Source organism: Lactuca sativa, chromosome 2 (genome assembly GCF_002870075.4).
Source record: "Lactuca sativa cultivar Salinas chromosome 2, Lsat_Salinas_v11, whole genome shotgun sequence".
Lineage (NCBI taxonomy): Eukaryota > Viridiplantae > Streptophyta > Magnoliopsida > Asterales > Asteraceae > Lactuca > Lactuca sativa.
The window spans coordinates 169796180-169818803 of NC_056624.2; the positions used below are offsets into that span (position 1 = coordinate 169796180).

General features: G+C 34.6%; 2 long non-coding RNA genes and 2 pseudogenes across 2 annotated transcripts; all 4 read right to left on the reverse strand.

The window, feature by feature from the left end:
• Nucleotides 1-1086: 1086 nt before the first annotated feature.
• On the reverse strand, nucleotides 1087-2763 carry LOC122196497 (uncharacterized). Its single transcript, XR_006188279.2, has 2 exons — nucleotides 2080-2763; nucleotides 1087-2009 (listed from the first exon to the last, which is right to left on the reverse strand). It is a non-coding gene; the product is annotated as an uncharacterized LOC122196497 (long non-coding RNA).
• Nucleotides 2764-5816: 3053 nt separating this feature from the next.
• Nucleotides 5817-7241, reverse strand: LOC111908235 (anthocyanidin 3-O-glucosyltransferase 5-like; annotated as a pseudogene).
• Nucleotides 7242-16921: 9680 nt separating this feature from the next.
• Nucleotides 16922-18295, reverse strand: LOC111908242 (uncharacterized). The gene is made up of 2 exons (XR_002855804.3): nucleotides 17335-18295; nucleotides 16922-17251 (listed from the first exon to the last, which is right to left on the reverse strand). It is a non-coding gene; the product is annotated as an uncharacterized LOC111908242 (long non-coding RNA).
• Nucleotides 18296-18584: 289 nt separating this feature from the next.
• LOC111908238 (anthocyanidin 3-O-glucosyltransferase 5-like) lies at nucleotides 18585-20163 on the reverse strand (annotated as a pseudogene).
• Between the last annotated feature and the right edge of the window lie 2461 nt (nucleotides 20164-22624).

Sequence of the window (22624 nt, forward strand, 5' to 3'; positions counted from 1 at the left end):
TTTGAAGACAAAATTTGGTCCTAATATTTACATCAAGTTATCTGGAAAACTAAACGATGTGCACGACACTTTTTCATACGTCAAATCTCAAGGAGTGCCCGTCCGATGACACACTTGTTATCTCTGTTTCAATGAAGTGAGCTAGGAAACTATGTGAATATTTCATAATTAGGAAAGTACACGCGATTAAATTGTATATAAAATTCGATGAATGTTAAAATATTTGATTCGATCGTATTCCATATTCCTTACTTAGTGGTGACTTGTGGTAAAGTCATATAATGGATCGGTTATCTAATCTAGAGCTACGCGGCTTAAATCGACTTTAGACAAGATCATGTATAGATCAAACGAAAAGAAATCATCACCAATTGTTTTATATTATTTTTATCTACACGTTGAATTTCGGGACGAATTTCTTTCAATAAGGAGTAATGTAACAATTGGTAAAAATTGGTCAGCGTTCGACGGTCAAACCACCGCGAACCGTTATGTATTAATAACCAATTGTGTGTAATTTTATTTTTATAGTGTATATTAAATATATTATATTTATAATTCCTTTTAGAACATCCCAAACTGCTTAAATTGTCTATCGATGAAAGATTGAATCAAAAACCAACCAAAATTAAGTCTCTTTGTGGCGTTAAAAATAAAAATTTTGCATTAAAAATAGTTGAGAGTTATGGATAAGAAATTTGAGTAGATAACGTTCTCCTGGCTTCGTGGATATAAAGATCGTCCAAAACAAAGGTCGTATGAGAAAGTTACATCTCTTTAAACTTACAATAACCAATATTTATCTGATATTCCTGAACAAACCGTGCACTACTTCATTTGTGATAGTTACAAGCCTCATAAATTATTTTTGAACATGTTTTTGACTTCAGACTATAATCTATTATTTTATTATAATTTTTTAATATTTTTAACCTCGACCAAAATTTGTCGAAATTGATCCAATTAATCACGGAACTTTAAACACTAATTCACGAAGTTTGGTATATCGGAATTGAACTCTGTCCGCGTTTCTGAAATCACAACCACCAGGGCAATCAACAATCAACAGACAATTTCATAAAAATATTATGGAGGCGGGATCGATGGCACGAGAACTGTGAATCAAAAATTACATCATAAAGAAAATAAACAAATAAAATACACCATTTGGTTTTACATCAAATATCTCTTAAACATCTAATCTTCCCACAACAAATCCATTTAAATCCAACCCCCCCCCCCCCCCCCCCCCCCCCAAGTTGACAATTGATCCCAATCTTTCAGCCCCTCTCAGCCACCTACTCTCAACCACCTACAGATCATGCAACACATCACTCTACCATAGGGGAACACCAGAAAGACAAAAAAAAAAAAGCTCCAAGTCAATAGTCAACGGAACACCCAGAATCAGAAAGACAAAAAAAAAAAACTCCAAGTCAATAGTCAACTCTAATTTGCGGAATTTGATATATCGAATCGAATTCCGTCCACATTTTTTAAATCACACCGACCAAGGCAATCAGAAATTGCATCATAAAATAAATAAACAAATAAAAAACACCATTTGATTTTACATCAAATATCTTTTAAAAATCTAATCTTTGTAAAACAAATCAATTAAAATCCACTAAAATCTTGTAAAATCAAATTTTTTTTTTTTCAAAAACCCCCCTCGTTATAGAATCAGTGAAGAAGATTTGAGCAGGCGATTCTTCGCCGGCGGTGGCAGTCCCAATCCTTCAGCCCCTCTCAGCCACCTACAGATCGTGCAACACACCACTCCACCATAGACTACTCTTACTCTCTATTGCTTGTTCCTTCGTGTTTGTTACCTGCAACGAGAAAGAAAAACAGTTGAAAGAAAACCACCGGAGGTGAAGCTGCAATTCCGATCACTAAGAAGACTAAAACCCACATCCCCCTCTGTTATTCCTTCTTCTCCTCCTTCGATTGCTGCCAAGAACAACCAAGAGGGCAGTAGCCCATTTCTTCTTCGTGTTTCCATCTTCCTGCCAAGCAATCAAACCCAAACACTTCAAAAACCGCATCGATTTTATATCAACACAATCAAAACCATACATGTTGCTGATCCCGTTCATTTTTTTCTGCTGAAGAAGAACCACCCAAACGCCCTAGCTACCATGATCGATGACTGTCCTGCTAGCCATGGCTGCTTCCGTTCATCTTCTTCTATTCGGTCAGTCCAAAAATTGAAGACCCGTTTTTACTTCTACCTTAGTTCTTCTACACAACCGGTCAAAGAACGGAGGCGCTCCTTTTTCTTCATGATCGGTCGACGACCGAAGGCAAATTCCAGGCATCGGAGGCGCTCCATCTTCTTCGCGAGATGACGACCGCCATCAGGCCTCGCAGCCATCTCGTTTTCCTTCGCAACTCCTTCCAAGACTGAAGACGAGCAGCCCCGCTGCTTCGTCTCTTTCTTCTAGTCCGAGGTCACAGCCGCCTCGCTGCTTCGATCCTTCTTCTGCGGTCTAGTCGAACGACGGAGGCCGCCACCGATTGCGAGTCGAGCGACGAACCATCGTGCTCCCTTCTGGTCGCCGATTGCCCCTTCGCGTCTATAATCGACTTCCTTGGTGACCTCCTTTGGGAACGATTCATATCCTCTACCCCATCAAAACAAAAGAGAGTAACACCCTGCTCGTGAGTTCATTGAAGGAAAGAAAAGAAAAGAAAGGAAGAACAAGGAGGAAAAGAAAGGAAAGGGAACGGAAAGGATAAAGTATTCGGTGCTCCCGAGATTAAAAGAAAGGAAAAGAAAGTATTCATTTTAGGTGCTTCCGAGTTAAAAGGAAAAGAAAAGAAAATAAAAAAAGACAATTATACCCTTCATGTTATTAAGTAAATATTTTAAGTGTTTACAACCCCACAAAAATCTAGATCACATTCTTCTTGTCTATTTGAAATCAAAATACCAAAAAATAAAATTAAATCCGATTATACATCTACAACAAACAGTAAGTACTTAAACATGTAAAAAAAATTAAATTTTAATATTGAATTTAAGACTTATTTGTTAACAATATGTGTGTGTTTTTGTTTTTACATACTTTTAGTTAACTGGACTTTTCGAAAAACCAATTTATAGTTTCTTAATTGCTTAAGTGAATCCACAAAAAGGAAAAACACCTGTTATCTTTCTTTCTACACATCTGTTATCTTTCTTTTTATATATTTCTGCCCATTTGCTGATATCTATTTAGTAAAAACAAATTTGCTGGTATAGTCATTTGGTGATATTTATTTCCAATTTTACCCTTTTTACTTGAAATATGAAAACGGTTGTTGCTTATAATTAAGAAGAAATTATGTACAGAAGAATAACCAAAAACAAAAGACATGGAAGATGATCAAGAACAGAATATCTCCAAAACAACTACTTTGAAGCTGTTTTGTTATCTCCAAACAGAAGAATAACAAAAAAAAAAACAGCATAAGAATAAGATGCCTACCAGTTGTTACAAGAAGACAAAAGGCAAGGAGATCAACACAGGAACGGATCCTTTTATCATCAGGCTAAGGGCATTTTCGTCATAAGCTAACCTTTTATCTTCCATGCGTTTCTTTCTCTCCAATTCCTCCCAATTTGGGAGGAAAGTTTGGAACGATACAATTCCTCTAAAATCCGTTCTCTTCTTCTCTTCTCTTCTAAAAAAAACTAGGGAGCAACCAAACTTCTGTGTTTTCCTTCCAAATCCTCTTAATTCCGTTCTCTTCTTTCGTTAAGTGATACTCAGGAGCGGGGCGTAAGAGACGAGGGCTTCTGAGTCCTAAGTTGAAGTCATTTTATGAAATGACTAAAATGCCCCCACTGTTAAATCCTTTATTCAAATTAGGTCCCAATCTCCAAAATGTGATTCCATTTATTAACAAATAGCCCCTCATTTGGTTATTTTTAACAGTATGAATCTAAATCTTCAAACTTTGAATAAAAAAAATAACCATTTGAGCCCTTCCTTTGAAATTATTTTTACCAAATTAGTACCCGATAGTTCAAATTCGTTACTAATATATATTAAACTAAATGAAAGAAAGTTGAAAATGAAATATACATTAAAGACAAAATAGTTATTAAATCTTCACGGCATAAAATCCAAAACAAAAACCTTTTAAAATAACAAATGTGCAACTTTAAAACTAGTTTGTAGCCAAAGAATACAACATGCTCAAATGTAACATCAGAACCATTCATACTGATTGCTTCTGTCGCTTAAGGCATGCTCAGATTGTGTAACATTGCGGATTCCCAGGTATTATTTATTCTTATAATTTTTGATGATTTGTAAGGAGACTCGACGAGTTGGAGCTCAAGCTCGCCGAGTATGATCGCGGTTTGGGCAAGGGTTCGCGTCCAAACTCGGCGAGTCCACGATGTTTAATGAAACCCTAATTTCCAGGGTATGAGACATATTTAAAGGGGCTTGTGGCCGTTATTTGCGGCCACCAACCCCAGAGAGAACCCTAAAGAGTCTTTGAGCGTTTTGTGAGAGAGAAGAGGAAAATCCTTGACTATTTGTGGGTTTCTTTGTGGAATGATCCATGGAGTAATTGGCCTCTTCTTGTGTTGGTGCTTTAGATCTGGACCCAAAGAGGTCCAGATACTCTTTTCCCTCAAGCTTTATGAGTGTTAATGGAGGCCATGAGCTTAGAATCGCATTCTAGAGACCATATCATCAAATAAGGCCTTTGGACCTTTGCATGAGCACCAAGATTGTAACTTTACGTGATGTATGTGCTTGGAAGGACTGGATCTATGAGTTATTGGAACGGATCTGACCTCAGGAGTGAGTTTGAGTTTATGCATGGCATAGACTCGCCGAGTCCGAAGAACAGACTCGGCGAGTAGCATGAAGATTGTCCATAACCACTCAACGAGTGGTCTTGCCGAGTTAAGGGGTTGACTCAGTGAGTCAGGGAGAGTCAGAGAGGGTTGACGGGTGGATTGAGTCAAGCTAGAACTCGCCGAGTTGTTCTTGAGACTCGGCGAGTTGAGTCGTGGTGGCCCCGCGATTCATGCCAGGTGGAACTCGTCGAGTCAGGGAAGTACTCGACGTTTCAAGAGAGGATCCTAGGGAGTCAGTGAACACGTATAGACTCGCCGAGTCGCTCTAGTGCACTCGCCGAGTCCGGTCAGAGTTGACCGTTGACCGTTGACCAGAGTTGACCAGTGTTGACTTGATAGGGGTAGTCAACCTTAGTTGTGAAAGTGTTAATTAGAGATATATTGTGTTATAGGAGGATTATAGCTCGGGGATCGAGTGCGAGTGATTTCTAGGATTTGCGAGTTATCGAGATACGCGAGGTGAGTCTTCTCACTATACTTTACCTTGAGTAAGTAATCAGAGTTATGTGACAGAGTATTTGTATGCTATATGTATGTTATGTGTTGTACTGCATTATTCTATGTGATTTATGTTGTGCATGTTTATAGAGTTGGAACCGGAAGGTTCACAGAGTTAGAACCAGAGGGTTCACAGAGTAGGGTCCACGGACCCACAGAGTTATAGCCTCGAGTGGCTAATATGTGTTATGTGTGGTATTTCGGGGAACTCACTAAGCCTTGTGCTTACAGTGTTCGTGTTATTTTTTTCAGGTACTAGTGATGACCGTGGGAAGGCGCCGGCTTGATCAGTACACACACACGAGATTTTTATGTTATGTGATATTGGGATTCTTTATATGTCATGGATTGGAGTTTCAAACAATGATGTTTTTATGAAAATTAAATGAATATGTTTTTATATTATGCGAAAAATTATTTTGAAATTTACGGTGTTACAGATTGACAGCTAAATTCAAGACCAACAATCCTCGACAAATTTACATGTAGAAATATAAGACGAACCATTTACGCTCATTGCCTCCTCCACACCTTCCTTTAACTTCTTTACTTTCTTTCTTATCGCTTTTCCTTCTTCGCCCTCTATCAAACACCTCACCATCTTCTCTACCTCCTCCCTCCTGACGAATTTCTTCGTCGGCAACACCTCCGGCCTCACCGCCACCTTCAGCTCCTCCGTCAACATCGTTGCATTCATCCTCTGTTCTGCATACAACACCCATGCAATCATCGTTACCCCACTGCCAATGCTCTCTAACGTTGAGTTCCATCCACAATGTGTCAGAAACCCCCCAATCAACGCATGGTTCAAAATCTCCACCTGTGGGGCCCATGAATGCATAACAAAACCCATTTTCTTGGTTCGGTTCAAGAACCCTTCTGGAAGATAATCTGCTTGCCCATTTAGTTCACCTGAATGACCAGATTCGAAAAAAGACCCATCTTTAATATGTCCAGCAGGTGGTCGGACGACCCAAACAAATCTTTGTTGGCTCAGCGCCAATCCCCAAGCCAGCTCTGTAATTTGCTCAGATGATAATGTTCCACCGCTTCCAAAAAACACGTATATGACTGACCTTTCTGGTTGTTCGTCAAGCCATTCAATCACCTCACTCTTCAAGCCGACCGGTTGGTAGATTTTGGTTATCGGCCCAACTGTGTAAACTGGTTTGTTTTTAACCATGGAACGTAAAATCTCGTTATTTCTGAGAGCGTGAAGAGATTGTGGTTCCAGATTTTCCCATGTGTTTATTAACATGCCATCTGCCAAAGTCATACCAATTGCTTGATTTAAGTAAAATCAATTGTCTTCATCATCCCGATCCAGCATTGGATCCACAACTTCCTCCGGTCAGACCGGTTTACAGCCCGGTATCTCAAACGGCTATGTCTGGTCAACATATTGACCTACCACTTTCTTATCTAGCACCGGGGAGTATATGAACAATCCGGTGAACCATGCGTTACTAGTGATGAATACATACTTAGGCATTCCAAATTCTTCAACGATAACCCAAGAATCTGTTGAAAAGATATCGGCAATAAAGACGTAAGGACAAGGGTCCATGGAGGAAATTATGGTACGGATGGTGGGTATTGTTTCCCGTATCATGGCGCAAATCTTAGTGACGACTTTGGCATCTGGAGAAACAACTGAAGAGATGTCTGCAGCAGGTATTTGGATGACCAGAAGGTGGATATCGTCGGTGAAGGGAGTGAGGAGTTGGGATTGGGCTGTTGGGGTGGTGGTGGTGACGGCAGGGATGGTGACTTGGAGGTTGTGGTGGGTGACGAGACGGTGACCAAATAATAATGCTGGAATTAAATGGCCGATGTCGGGACTGCATAGTATTGTTGTGTGAAATGTTTTAGGAGGCATGGTGAAAGGGAGAAGAAGTGAAATGATTAATGCGTTTTGTGGTAGTTTCTTTTTGTGTATTTATGATGGATGAAAAAAATATCCTTTTTACTGTATTATTGAGTCTTAACTCCTACGAAAAACTCCAATCCATCCAAATAAATAAGAATCTTATTATCACATGTCATTCTCTCTCCTTCAATTTGTGGTAATTTAGAGATATTTATTTTCCACTTGTCATTTACTTCATTTTTAATTTTCCAATATATCATTAATTTAGTTTCCATAAATTCAATCTATCATAATGACTATATTAATTATAAGTTTCAAATTTCAAATTTCAAATTCATTTTTTTAATAAACACGTAATTTTAATTTATTTATTTTTTGCACGTTTTTTTAATTTATTTTCTCATAATTTTCATTTATTTCAAATTTCATATACTAATAAACTTCCCGTTTAATCATTCGTATTTAACATTTTGTTTTAATCGATCCGTATAAAAATAACACCAAAAAGATAACTTTTATGTTATAAGGGTAATTTACAGCTTTCGTCTTGTGGTTTGCCTCCGTACTTTAGTCCAACTTTTGCCTTTTTGACATGGTTTTCTCGTATGATTTCAAAATATTGCATCGGTGGTTACTAAAACAGTTACCGTTAACTACAATTTAAATAAACATTTTTACCTAAGACAAAAATAGTTAACACATATGAATATTTTTTATCCTAATAAATAAAGGTTATTTTTTCTAAATATTAACTTTTCATTGAATTTGATATATGTTATTTTGTAAAAATTCTAGAATTTTTTTTCTCATTTATCATTTTTATATTTTTTTCTCTTTTATTCAAATGCCATCTCATATTAGTTAATTTTATTAATATATAAATTTATATTTATTAATATACATAACAACCTTCCATTTGTGAATTTGTATTTCTATTAATATATTAATAATAATTAATATATATTAATATAGATAATAACTTTCCATTTATGAATTCATATTAATTAATTTTATTAATACGATTAATAAAAATAAAATTATATAAATAGTCATTATGGTTTACCAAATGTCCCGAACTTAGTCATTGCTAATTTTCTTTCGATAAACATGGTCCCTGTATTTTCCAAACCTTGCATGAATGATCCTTTTTGCTCACATCGTTACTTTTGATATTTTTAGGTATGAAAGACTAAGTTTGTGATCATAGGTAATCATAAAGATCTTTTATGAAATTCTATCTGTCTATCTATATATATTTACTAGATGTAAAACTCGTATATTACACGAGTTGATTAAAAAAAGATTAAATATCAAAGTGTAAATAATAACCATTTTTTAAAATAAAATTTTGAAAAAAGGAATAAAAAAGATATTAATTGCAATTTACCATCACATTTATTACATTTAAACTATACATATATAAGTATAAATATTACGTGACTTTTTAATTTTAAAATAAAAAGAAATGACATGTGGGTATCATTTATTTCAAAAATATCACAAAATGATAAATGTTAAAACTCATGAAAGATTGACATGTGTCAAAATAAATTTCCATTTATTATAATAGATAATAGAGATATTTTCTTCAACCACATTCATTTGAAACCCCAAACTTTTCAGCTTATTTTTAAATTAATACATTAAATCTAATATTATTATAATTTCAATATTAATTATGTATTCTCAATATAATATGTTAATCTAAATATGATGTTTAATTCAAAACATAATTTTTTTTACTATATTCAAAACCTATTTTTTCTAAATAGTTAAAAAAAAATTAATAGAAGATCTAAATAAAAATATCAAATTAACAAAAAAAAGTTGATTAAAATTTATTTTTTATAATAATATTTTATTTCCTCAATATTGATAGTTTAAATTAAATTTAAAAAAAAAATTAAGAGTTTAAATATAAAACACGTATCAAAAGATAGTTTTAAAATTTATTAAAAATAATAAAGGTGTAAATAGATGTTAAATATAAAACAACATTGTTATTCCAAATTTACACACAACATACAAATATATTCACTGAAATAATATCTGAGTAGTTGTGAGACCCTTGTATTAAATAAGTTAATTTAAAAAAAAGTTAAATATAAATTTCAAAATATTTGAAAACTTTGAATTTTTAAGAAAATAAGAAAAATAATGAGTTATTATATTGAATTTTTTTATCTTTTAGATTAAAAAAAATAATTTAAATAAAGAAAACATACTAATGAGCTTTAATTTTGGAAATTTTGAAATTAAAAGGTAAGTTTATTAATGAAAGTAATATCCATATATTACTACATTTATTGTAATTATTATATTAAAATATTATGTGGAATTTAATAAAATAGAAAAATTCATAAAATGACATGTGGATAAAATATGTCTATCTAAATTGAGTTTTGTTTTTATTTTCACGGGTAGCAGTTATTAAGATAATGCAGCTTTAAATAGAATAATATGAGATCTATTATTTGATACACATAAATTGATTAGGAAAATAATTCTGTACATCCATGTTTCATAATGCTATCATTTATTTAAAATACTTAGAATGTTTTATAACAAATTAGTATAAAATTTATTAATTTATAGTTACTGAAAGACCCCAACTTTCGTATTTCTGAAAGACCCAAACTTTCATACTATTCCAACATTATTCTTAAGTTACTTCCTCAAAACATGCTACATGCATATTTATAAAACAATATTTTATATCGATAAAGTGATTACAAAAGATTGGATACAAACCGACTAAGTTTTATTACATTACATATCTACCCAGGAATCTACTATTCATATACATACCTGAACATTAAAATACAGAGAAATAGTATTAACTATTCTAAATCTTTCAGCAGTATAAAACTATATTGGATACTCATCACTTGCAATTGTTTAACATTGAGAGGGATAAACGATAACGCTTAGTGAATTCAATAAATAGATACAATATAATCTTATGTCTTATATATACCAATATGACAGAAGCAAAAAAGGAACAAGAACGACAATAGCATATGCGTATAATATGTCAGGCATTCAATATCAACTCAAAAATTGATTCAAAGATTTACGATCAATGAGACATAACGATTTCAATACTTGATATGCATCAATAAAGCTTTGGCCCAAATGGCACAGAAGACATATAATTTCCGATTAACATTTTGATAGATTTCAAGCTTATAGCCCTGTCTAACCATTTGCCAATACCATAGAATAGAGGTCATTCTCCTACGGAGTCATGCTCTACATGGTCAGAGGCTACACACCAATCCTATTTAACCTCCTGCTAGTGCCATAGAATAGAATTCATTCTCTTACGAGACATGTTCTACATGGCCAGAGGCTAGATACCAGTACCACCGTGAATCTAAGTCCTTTCACTGATCATATGGTCAAAGGTATAACTTTGCTATTAAAAATAGCGAATAAAAATAACCCGGGAAAATGACCCGGAATAATAACACTGAAACATAGCACATATAACACATAACATACAATTGTTCCTATATATTAAACTCACCTTAAAATAATCGGGGGGTTAAAATAGTAATTTGAGCAGCATATCGACTCCAAATATGGCTTTATTCGTTGAAAACCGGGAGAATTAGCTAAAAACGGGCTCTAAAAAGGTAAAGCTTCAAACCGAAAAGAATAATTTTTCGGGCTCTCCGGGCACTTCGGTACATATTCCGAGCATTAAAAATAATATCGGGGCTTCGGGGGATGTTGATATAGCTTAAAATGGGTTTAGGAGTGAAAAAGTGTGAATTTTCTAACCTTAGCCGGGAGGGTTCGCACCCTCCTATTTATAGGAGGCGAAGGTCTTCGGCCGAGGGGAGGAGGGGAAGCTGGCAGCTCGCGAGAGGACCAGACGGCACGCATGCGAGGGCTCGAGGTGGCTCGGTTCGGACGCGACAGGCGTCTTCAGATGCGAGGAGTCACCGGGTGACTAAGCTGCTTCGGACAACTCATCGCGACACGCGTTGGATCTGGGCAAGGGTGAGTCACGATGTCAAAAACGAGGCAGACATGGCATCGGACCAATCAGAGGGTGCCACGCGAGGCTGCGGTCCAATCAGAAGATGCCACGTGGATCAACACTATTCATGCGAAAATTAAATGAAATGTGTCCAATCTTGTAAAATCCATAACGTTCTCATATGGGCTTCGTTTTTGACGTTCTTTATATGCACGCGTAGCTAAAATTATGCTCTACAACTTTCGTTTAGACTTCATCGGCTAATTTTGAATTTAATTTTAATATTATTATTTTTAACAGACAGGACAGGAAAATCCGTTAAAAATTCATAACTTTTTCATCCGACGTCCGTTTTCGTCAGACCTTTTACCGTTGTACTACAAATGATGAGACCTTCAATTTTCGTTTAGGTTGTGTCGGCTAAAAATCACTCAATCTAAAATTCGAGTTTTTAGTTGTCTACTGCTAAGCTGAAATTCGAAAAACCATAACTTCCTCATGTGAAGTCAGATTTTGGCGTTCTTTTTATCGAACTTCTCGGTTTAACGAATACTACGAATTTCATTTAGATTACTAAGGCTAAAAAGTAGTTTATCAATAACTCACTTTTTACGTCATTCGGCGCTGTGTCGGTTTTGCCGCGGATCTTCGATTGGTCATAACTTCTTCGTTATAACTCGGATTTCGATGAGGTTTTCACCTAAATGTTTCTAACGAGATTATCTACAACTTTCAATAATAAAATTTTACTTATTTCAAATTTTATATTTTTGCTAAATTTCACTATTTGGCTTTTAATTGGAATCTCATAAGACTTCCAATATCTGAATGATTCTAAGCATAGTTTTACTTACTTTCTAGTAAAAACTATCCATTAGAACTCAACACTCAATTTTATTCACTTTAAATAATAACAATACACGATTTCAGAACGTGTATGTTACAGTTACAAACAATAATATGTTTATTTTAATAATATATATTTTTCAATATTTTAATTATAATTGAACAACGCACAAAATATAGCCTAGTATTTTATGTTTATTAGTTTTTGGCTTTTCCATCAAATTATTTTTTAAAATTTCACTTTGAACTTTTTAAATGTAATTTACACCATCCATTTTCTAAACTTTGGTGTTTATCATTTGTGGTATATACAATTTGATTTTCTTTAAGAACTTTCGCCCGTTAACCAAAAAACTATTTTTACGTGCTTATTTTTATATATGTGTCGGTATACATTTAAAGAGATCAACTTTTCAACATGAATTCAAAACTTTCATTCGTTAATTTTAAAAAATAAAATTACTTGTTTTTTCTTTATCCACGTGTTCGTTTAAATTCGAGTTTGTCTACGTTTCAACGTAATATTTTTATGTTTCTGTGCTTAATTTTTGTATGTTTCCTAGTATGAATCGGGTAATATATAATAAATTTTATTCGTTAACTTAAAAAAACTAATTTTTATGCATGTGTCGGTATAAATTCAAGGTGCTCAATGTTTCGACGTAAATGTAACATCTTGTTTCAAAAAGTTTCTTATTTGAGGATTAATGTGGACAATAAATGGATCAAGTAAAGGCCTTGAGATTCAAGGGAATGAGGTTTAGACCTTATTGGATGATGATAATGTTGGATAAGTGATTAAAGCCTAGGTTTTTATCTTGGAGTCAAAGGGTAAAATGGGAAAATGATGTTTCAAACTTCTTTTATGAATTAATGGTTTTAGTTCGATGTGTTTTAAGTCAAAAGTAATTAGATAGGGTTGTGGGGCTCGTCAATACATTTGTGTTCATATAAAGAACGTTGAAAACAGATTTGAAACGAAGAATTTATGACTCTTTGAAGTTGGAGTGAAATTGGGTGAAAACCCGTTCTCACGGGGTGAGAAGTAATTTTCACGACGTGAGAATCCTCACGAGGTGGGAATATATTCTCATGATATGAGAGCTGTACAATCCAAAGCCCACAAAATTTTCAGGGCTTTCAAGGTGTTTAAAGGTAAGGATTCATGTTTTAGGGTGTTTTCTTAGCCTCGATCATATCTAGAACCTCTTAAGAGAAACCCCTAGCCTCTATTTTCTAGATTTGAGCCTCCTCAGTCCTCTCTCATCCATTTTTAGAGTTTTTGGTGGTTTTAGAACAATGTTTTCATGCAATATTAATCCTTGAAGCTTGGCAATTGAAGATCTCAACTTTCATCTACCTTCTAGACCTTTGTAAGTTATAAAGTTCCAAGCTTTATTGCATTTCATCTTTGGATCTAAGTGTATTTGGTGTTTTGGTCCATTTTAATGAGTTTTGAATGAGAGCTGGAAATATAGAATGCAACATTATTACTCTCCAAGGTCCCAAGAACATTATATGTTTTAGATATGGACTCCAACACCTTTTGATCAGTTTTAAACATTTTCTTGGACCTCGTGGACTAGGAATGTTTTGATCTTTTGCCTTCCCTTTTAGCCATGCAAGTTATTTTGGTCATTTAGGCCATTTTGGTGTATTAAAGTTTAGATCTTGAAAGCTTGAGATACTATTATGGATAAAGTTGGAAAGTTTATCCATCTAAACATCATGTTGATTCAGATCTGAAGGTTGGAGACTTGGACTTAATGGATTAAGTTGAAAAAGATGCATTTTTAGGTCCCTTTGAGACTTAAAGTCTAGATCTTTGTGGTTTGAACCTTCCTAATGGATAAAGTAAGAAACTTTATACATTAAGACCTTGGAAATGATCAGATTTGAGCTTTGGAGCTCTTGAAATTAGAAGAAAATTGATTAAGCTCGTTTGATTTGTTCAGACTAGTCTCCACGGTGTGGCCTTAGGCTACCATGACGTGACGACTGTGGGATAAATAGAGATTGTTTTTGGCATTTTGTGCCCATGGTGTGGCCAAATCTACCCACGAGAAAACCATGGTCATTTATAATGACAAGCCGGAGAAAACCTAAAATTTCATTCCTACCCTAAAAATCAAACGATGGACTGTTGTGAACTTCTCGACTCACCATCATTTAATCAAACGTGAAGGATTTGATTAAATGTGGAAGTTCAAGCGAAGACTTTTTCCCAAGGAATGAACGTTGGAATTTTAACAACAAAAAAAAATTTATGTTAGATACTACCAATGATTCCATCAGGAACTTCATTATGGTAGCCCAATTGTCAACTACATTAACACCAAAAGGAAACAAAGTCCAACTGGAAAGATATGAAAGAGATGGTATTCCATAAGTTGGAACAACTATGGTGTAACGCAACAATCCTACCTTTTTGAAAGAACATAAAACTTGTTCGTACACAACGACATGTACATAATGAATTGAGGTGCACATAGGTGAATTGAGACGAGGTTTGCCTATACTTTTAGTTGAATGACTTAAATGAGAAATTTATTGGCATCATGATGTGTGATATTCGCTAACATTGTAATAAAATCTACATGGTAGCAAATGTACTGAGCCAAAAAGAACGTACCAGACCGTGCTGAATACATGTATTATCTATGACCATCCATTCAAACTTACATATCAAGTTCAAAAAGTTTTACTCGAGATTCTAAGAGAGAAAAGCTTCGTGCGTGAAGCTCTATGAAGACTGGATAAACATTTCAAGCTCAGGGATGACATGACGCGATACTTTATGAACCAAATTTGCACCCCTAAGTACAATGACCATGTGAGCATAGTTTTCAATAAAGCTCACAGGTTAAAGTGTCCCATGCATCCAAGTTATGACCCAATGTGCTTAGATTTGAACAAATTGAAGTGATGAACATGCATGAAAGCGAAGATTACCATTTGAAGCTTTATACGGGCGAGAGTGTCAACCCTAGATATGTTGAACAATGATTGGAGATACGAAACTCAACAAAGAGCATGCAGGTGATGCACTGCATTTTTATCCAAGATTCAATCAAGAGATCACATAAAAGATTGTGTGAAAAGGAACAAGATTCCAGATTGTCCACAAACTACAAGAGAGTTATATGAATAAAATATGTAAGCTGATCGACTTCCAAGTCAGAGACTGTGTAAGATTTAAAATGTCTTCTCTTTTAGAAGAATAATTTGGCTTAGATAACAAAATCAAGTTAAACCACGACTCAAAGGACCTTCGAGATTTGTAGACAAAATTTGGTCCTAATATTTACATCAAGTTATCTGGAAAACTAAACGATGTGCACGACACTTTTTCATACGTCAAATCTCAAGGAGTGTCTGTCCGATGACACACTTGTTATCTCTGTTTCAATGAAGTGAGCTAGGAAACCATGCGAATACTTCATAATTGGGAAAGTAAATGCGATTAAAATGTATATAAAACTCGATGATCTTTAAAATATTTGATTCGGTCATATTCCATATTCCTTATTTAGGGGTGACTTGTGGTAAAGTCATATAATGGATCGGTTATCTAATCTAGAGCTATGCGGCTTAAATCGACTTTAGACAAGATCATGTATGGATAAAGCGAAAAGAAATCATCACCAATTGTTTTATAATATTTTTATCTACACGTTGAATTTCGGGACGAATTTCTTTCAATAAGGAGTAATGTAACAATTGGTAAAAATTGGTCAGCGTTCGACGGTCAAACCACTGCGAACCGCTATGTATTAATAACCAATTGTGTGTAATTTTATGTTTATAGTGTATATTAAATATATATTATATTTATAGTTCCTTTTAGAACATCCCAAAATGCTTAAATTGTCTATTAATGAAGATTGAATCAAAAACCAACCAAAGTTAAGTCTCTTTGTGACGTGAAAAATAAAAATTTTGCATTAAAAATATTTGAGAGTTATGGATAAGAAATTTGAGTAGATTACGTTCTCCTAACTTAGTGGATATAAAGATCGTCGAAAACGGAGGTCATATGAGAAAGTTACATCTCTTTAAAGTTACAAAAACCAATAATTATCTGATATTCCTGAACAAACCGTGCACTACTTCATTTGTGATAGTTACAAGCCTCGTAAATTATTTTTGAACATGTTTTTGACTTCAGACTTTAATCTATTATTTTATTATAATTTTATAATATTTTTAACCTCGACCAAAATTTGTCGAAATTGATCCAATTAATCGCAAAACTTTAAACACTAATTCACGGAGTTTGGTATATCGGAATTGAATTCCTTCTGCGTTTCTGAAATCACAACCAGCAAGGCAATCAACAATCAACAGACAATTTCATAAAATTATTATGGAGGCGGGATCGATGGCACGAGAACCGTAAATCAAAAATTACATCATAAAATAAATAAACAAATAAATTACACCATTTGGTTTTACATCAAATATATCTTATACATCTAATCTTTGTACAACAAATCAATTTAAATCCACCCCCCCCCCCCCCCCCCCTAAGTTGACAATTGACCCATCCAAAAAACCCCTTATGTAGAACCAGTGAAAAAGAAGATTTGGGCCAGTGATCTTTCGCCCGCGGTGGCAATCCCAATCCTTCAGCCCCTCTCAGCCACCTACACGTCATGCAACACATCACTCTACCATAGTGTAACACCTAGAATCAGAAACACCAAGAAAAGAAAAGAAAGACTCTAAGTCAATAGTCATCTCTAATTCACGGAATTTGGTATATCGGAATCGAATTCCGTCCGGATTTCTGGAATCACAACAACCAAGGCAATCTATAGACAACTTCATAAAAATATTATGGAGTCAGGATCGATGGCACAAGAATCGAGAATCAGAGATTTCATCATAAAATAAATAAACAAATAAAATAAACCAACCATTTGATTTTACATCAAATATCTCTTAAAAATCTAATATTTGTAAAACAAATCAATTAAAATCCACTAAAATCTTTGTAAAATCAGATTTTTTTTTTTCAAAAACCCCCATCATTATAGAATCACTGAAGAAGATTTCGGCAGGGCGATTCTTCGCCGGCGGCGGCAGTCCCAATCCTTCAGCCCCTCTCAGCCACCTACAGATCGTGCAACACACCACTCCACCATAGACTACTCTCTATTGCTTGTTCCTTCGTGTTTGTTACCTGCAACGAGAAAGAAAAACAGTTGAAAGAAAACCACCGGAGGTGAAGCTGCAATTCCGATCACTAAGAAGACTAAAACCCACATCCCCCTCTGTTATTCCTTCTTCTCCTCCTTCGATTGCTGCCAAGAACAACCAAGAGGGCAGTAGCCCATTTCTTCTTCGTGTTTCCTTCTTCCTGCCAAGCAATCAAACCCAAACACTCCAAAAACCGCATCGATTTTATATCAAAACAATCAAAACCATACATGTTGCTGATCCCGTTCATTTTTTTCTGCTGAAGAAGAACCACCCAAACGCCCTAGCTACCATGATCGATGATTGTCCTGCTAGCCATGGCTGCTTCCGTTCATCTTCTTCTATTCGGTCAGTCCAGAAATTGAAGACCCGTTTTGACTTCTACCTTAGTTCTTCTACACAACCGGTCAAAGAACGGAGGCGCTCCTTTTTCTTCATGATCGGTCGACGACCGAAGGCAAATTCCAGGCATCGGAGGCGCTCCATCTTCTTCGCGAGATGACGACCGCCATCAGGCCTCGCAGCCATCTCGTTTTCCTTCGCAACTCCTTCCAAGACTGAAGACGAGCAGCCCCGCTGCTACGTCTCTTTCTTCTAGTCCGAGGTCACAGCCGCCTCGCTGCTTCGATCCTTCTTCTTCGGTCTAGTCGAACGACGGAGGCCGCCACCGATTGCGAGTCGAGCGACGAACCATCGTGCTCCCTTCTGGTCGCCGATTGCCCCTTCGCGTCTATAATCGACTTCCTTGGTGACCTCCTTTGGGAACGATTCATATCCTCTACCCCATCAAAACAAAAGAGAGTAAGAGACGGGGGCTTCTGAGCCCTAAGTTGAAGTCATTTTATGAAATGACTAAAATGCCCCCACTGTTAAATCCTTTATTCAAATTACGTCCCAATCTCCAGAAGGTGATTCCATTGATTAACAAACAGCCCCTCATTTGGTTATTTTTAACGGTATGAATCTATTTGGTTATTTTTAACGGTATGAATCTAAATCTTCAAACTTTGAATAAAAAAAATAACCATTTGAGCCCTTCCTTTGAAATTATTTTTACCAAATTAGTACCCGATAGTTCAAATTCGTTACTAATATATATTAAATTAAATGAAAGAAAGTTGAAAATGAAATATACATTAAAGACAAAATAGTTATTAAATCTTCACGACATCAAATCCAAAACAAAAACCTTTTAAAATAACAAATGTGCAACTTTAAAACTAGTTTGTAGCCAAAGAATACAACATGCTCAAATGTAACATCCGAACCATTCATACTTATTGCTTCCGTCGCTTAAGGCATGCTCAGATTGACAGCTAAATTCGTGACCAACAATCCTCGACAAATTTACATGTAGAAATATAAGACGAACCATTTACGCTCATTGCCTCCTCCACGCCTTCCTTTAACTTCTTTACTTTCTTTCTTATCGCTTTTCCTTCTTCGCCCTCTATCAAACACCTCACCATCTTCTCTACCTCCTCCCTCCCTACCACTTTCTTCGTCGGCAACACCTCCGGCCTCACCGCCACCTTCAGCTCCTCCGTCAGCATCGTTGCATTCATCCTCTATTCTGCATACAACGCCCATGCAATCATCGCTACCCCACTGCTAATGCTCTCTAACGTTGAGTTCCATCCACAATGTGTCAGAAACCCCCCAATCGACGCATGGTTCAAAATCTCCACCTGTGGGGCCCATGAATGCACAACAAAACCCATTTTCTTGGTTCGGTTCAAGAACCCTTCTGGAAGATAATCTGCTTGCCCATTTAGTTCACCTGAATGACCAAATTCGAAAAAAGACCCATCTTTAATATGTCCAGCAGGTGGTCGGACAACCCAAACAAATCTTTGTTGGCTCAGCTCCAATCCCCAAGCCAGCTCTGTAATTTGCTCGGATGATAATGTTCCACCGCTTCCAAAAGACACGTATATGACTGACCTTTCTGGTTGTTCGTCAAGCCATTCAATCACCTCACTCTTCAAGCCGACCGGTTTGTAGTTTTTGGTTATCGGCCCAACTGTGTAAACTGGTTTGTTTTTAACCATGGAACGTAAAATCTCGTTATTTCTGAGAGCGTGAAGAGATTGTGGTTCCAGATTTTCCCATGTGTTTATTAACATGCCATCTGCCAAAGTCACACCAATTGCTTGGTTTAAGTAAAATCGATAGTCTTCATCATCCCGATCCAGCATTGGATCCACAACTTCCTCCGGTCTAACCGGTTTACAGCCCGGTATCTCAAACGGCTTTGTCTGGTCAACATATTGACCTACCACTTTCTTATCTAGCACCGGGGAGTAAGTGAACAATCCGGTGAACCATGCGTTACTAGTGATGAATACATACTTAGGCATCCCAAATTCTTCTGCGATAACCCAAGAATCTGTTGAAAAGATATCGGCAATAAAGACGTCGGGACGAGGGTCCATGGAGGAAATTATGGTACGGATGGTGGGTATTGTTTCCCGCATCATGGCACAAATCTTTGTGACGACTTTGGCATCTGGAGAAACAACTGAAGAGATGTCTGCAGCAGGTATTTGGACGACCGGAAGGTGGATATCGTCGGTGAAGGGAGTGAGGAGTTGGGATCGAGCTGTTAGGGTGGTGGCGGTGACGGCGAGGATGGTGACTTGGAGGTTGTGTTGGGTGACGAGACGGTGACCAAATAATAATGTTGGAACTAAATGGCCGATGCCGGGACTGCATAGTATTGTTGTGTGAAGTGTTTTAGGAGGCATGGTGAAAGGGAGAAGAAGTGAAATGATTAATGTGTTTTGTGGTAGTTTCTTTTTGTGTATTTATGATGAATGAAAAAAATATCATTTTTACTGTATTATTGAGTCCTAACTCCTATGAAGAACTCCAATCCATCCAAATAAATAAGAATCTTTTTGTCACATGTCCTTCAATTTGTGGTAATTTAGAGATATTTAGTTTCCACTTGTCATTTACTTCATTTTTAATTTTCCAATATATCATTAATTTAGTTTCCATAAATTAAATCTATCATAATGACTATATTAATTATAAGTTTCAAATTTCAAATTTCAAATTCATTTTTTTAATAAACATGTAATTTTAATTTATTTATTTTTTTGCATATTTTTTTTAAATTTATTTTCTCATAATTTTCATTTATTTCAAATTTCAAATACTAATAAACTTCCCGTTTAATCCTTCGTATTTAACGTTTTGTTTTAATCAATTTGTATAAAAATAACACCAAAAATATAACTTTTATGTTATAAGGGTAAATTACAGCTTTCGTCCTTGTGGTTTGCCTCTGTACTTTAGTCCAACTTTTGTACTTTAGTCCAACTTTTGGCTTTCTGACATGGTTTTTTCGTATGATTTCAAAATATTGCATCGGTGGTTACTAAAACAGTTACCGTTAACTACAATTTAAATAAACATTTTTACCCTAAGATAAAAATAGTTAGCACATATGAATATTTTTTTATCCTAATAAATAAAGATTATTTTTTCTGAATATTAACTTTTCATTGAATTTGATATATGTTATTTTTTAAAAATTCTAGAATTTTTTTCTCATTTATCATTTTTATATTTTTTCCTTTTTTATTAAAATGTCATCTCATATTAGATAATTTTATTAATATATAAATTTATATTTATTAATATACATAACAACCTTCCATTTGTGAATTTGTATTTCTATTAATATATTAATAATAATTAATATATATTCATATAGATAATAACTTTCCATTTATGAATTCATATTAATTAATTTTATTAATAAGATTAATAAAAATAAAATTATATAAATAGTCATTATGGTTTACCAAATGTCCCGAACTTAGTCATTGCTAATTTTCTTTCGATAAACATGGTCCCTGTATTTTCCAAACCTTGCATGAATGATCCTTTTTGCTCACATCGTTACTTTTGATATTTTTAGGTATGAAAGACTAAGTTTGTGATCATAGGTAATCATAAAGATCTTTTATGAAATTCTATCTGTCTATCTATATATATTTACTAGATGTAAAACTCGTATATTACACGGGTTGATTAAAAAAAGATTAAATATCAAAGTGTAAATAATAACTATTTTTTAAAATAAAATTTTGAAAAAAGGAATAAAAAAAGATATTAATTACAATTTACTATCACATTTAATACATTTAAACTTTACATATATAAGTATAAATATTACGTGGCTTTTTAATTTTAAAATAAAAAAAAATTGACATGTGGATATTATTTATTTCAAAAATATCACAAAATGATAAATGTTAAAACTCATGAAAGATTGACATGTGTCAAAATAAACTTCCATTTATTATAATAGATAATAGAGATATTTTCTTCAACCACATTCATTTGAAACCCCAAACTTATCAGCTTATTTTTAAATTAATACATTAAATCTAATATTATTATAATTTCAATATTAATTATGTATTCTCAATATAATATATTTAGTTTGATAATCTAAATATGATGTTAAATTCAAAACATAATTTTTTTTAATATATTCAAAACCTATTTTTTCTAAATAGTTAAAAAAATTTAATAGAAGATCTAAATAAAAATGTCAAATTAACAAAAAAAAAAAGTTGATCAAAAATTACATATAAAGTTCGAAAAGTTTTACTCGAGATTCCAAGAGAGAAAAGCTTTGTGAGTGAAGCTCTGTGAAGACTAGATAAACATGTCAAGCTCAGGGATGACGGGACGCGATACTTTATGAGCCAAATCTGTACTCCTACGTACAGTGAACACGTGAGCATAGTTTTGAATAAAGCTCACAGGTTAAATGGTCCTATTCGTCGATGTTATGATCTAATGTGCTTAGATTTGAAAGAATTGAAGTGATGAACATGCATGAAAGCAAAGATTACCATTTGAAGCCTTATATGGGTGAGAGTGTCAACCCTAGATGTGTTAAACAATGATTGGAGATACGAAACTGAAAAAAGAGCATGCAGGTGATGCGCTAGATTTTGATCCTAAATTTAATCAAGAGATCACAGAAAAGATTGTGTGAATAGGAAAAAGATTTCAGATTATACACAAACGACAATAGAGTTATGTGAATAAAATATGTAAGCCTATCGACTTCCAAGTCAGAGACTGTGTAAGCTTTAAAATGTCTTCTCTTTTAGAAGAATAATTTGGCTTAGATAACGAGTCAAGTTAAACCACGACTCAAAGGACCTTTGAGATTTGTAGACAAAATTTGGTCCTAATATTTACATCAAGTTATCTAGAAAACTAAACGATGTGCACGACACTTTTTCATACGTCAAATCTAAAGGAGTGTCTGTCCGATGACACACTTGTTATCCCTGTTTCAATGAAGTGAGCTAGGAAACCATGC